Genomic DNA, 594 nt, shown 5'->3' on the forward strand with positions numbered 1-594 from the left:
GCTTGGCAAATGCTACCTGCCCCCAAACCCTTCAAGCCCGTTTGCTCCTGCTGCGCTTTCTATCCAGAGAAATAAGATGTGTGTAGACCAGCCTCATACCCTTTAACTTGAGGTCTGCTCACATGCTCGTTTGTAAAATTCAGTTCCCTCTTGACAGCAACACTCTTAAAGGGGCCAATCCACTTTGCCACTTACGGGCTTAAAACAATCGACATGGAACACTTCATGAGCTTTTGTGGTCCTTGCACAAGGGCCATGCTAATCTTCTCTGTATTGTTCCAACTTTTTAGTATGTATGCTGCTGAAGCGAGCACATTTATGGTTTTAGAAGCCCTTACACACAAGATAATCATTTGTAAACGCCCATCCACTGCAGTTTTCTTACATAAACTGACACAATTTTTTACATATAAGTACTTCTAGGGTCTGAAATTAAAGTCAGGACAAATCATAAATACAATCGTCTACGACTAGCAATGTGCTGCTCATTTGCTGATGAATAAGCAGCTGAACCCAGAAGCTCAACCTAAATGTTTAACAGGAACAAGGGTGACATTCCAAGTCCCCAGCAGTTCAAAGTTGGAAGAGTAATTA

The 594-nt window shown here is 42.1% G+C and overlaps 1 non-coding gene across 1 annotated transcript; it reads right to left on the reverse strand.

The window, feature by feature from the left end:
• Positions 1-207: 207 nt before the first annotated feature.
• LOC120364119 (U6 spliceosomal RNA) lies at positions 208-314 on the reverse strand. Its single transcript, XR_005579471.1, has one exon. It is a non-coding gene; the product is annotated as a U6 spliceosomal RNA (small nuclear RNA).
• Between the last annotated feature and the right edge of the window lie 280 nt (positions 315-594).

This window comes from Saimiri boliviensis, chromosome 2 (genome assembly GCF_048565385.1).
Source record: "Saimiri boliviensis isolate mSaiBol1 chromosome 2, mSaiBol1.pri, whole genome shotgun sequence".
NCBI classification, from domain to species: Eukaryota; Metazoa; Chordata; class Mammalia; order Primates; family Cebidae; genus Saimiri; species Saimiri boliviensis.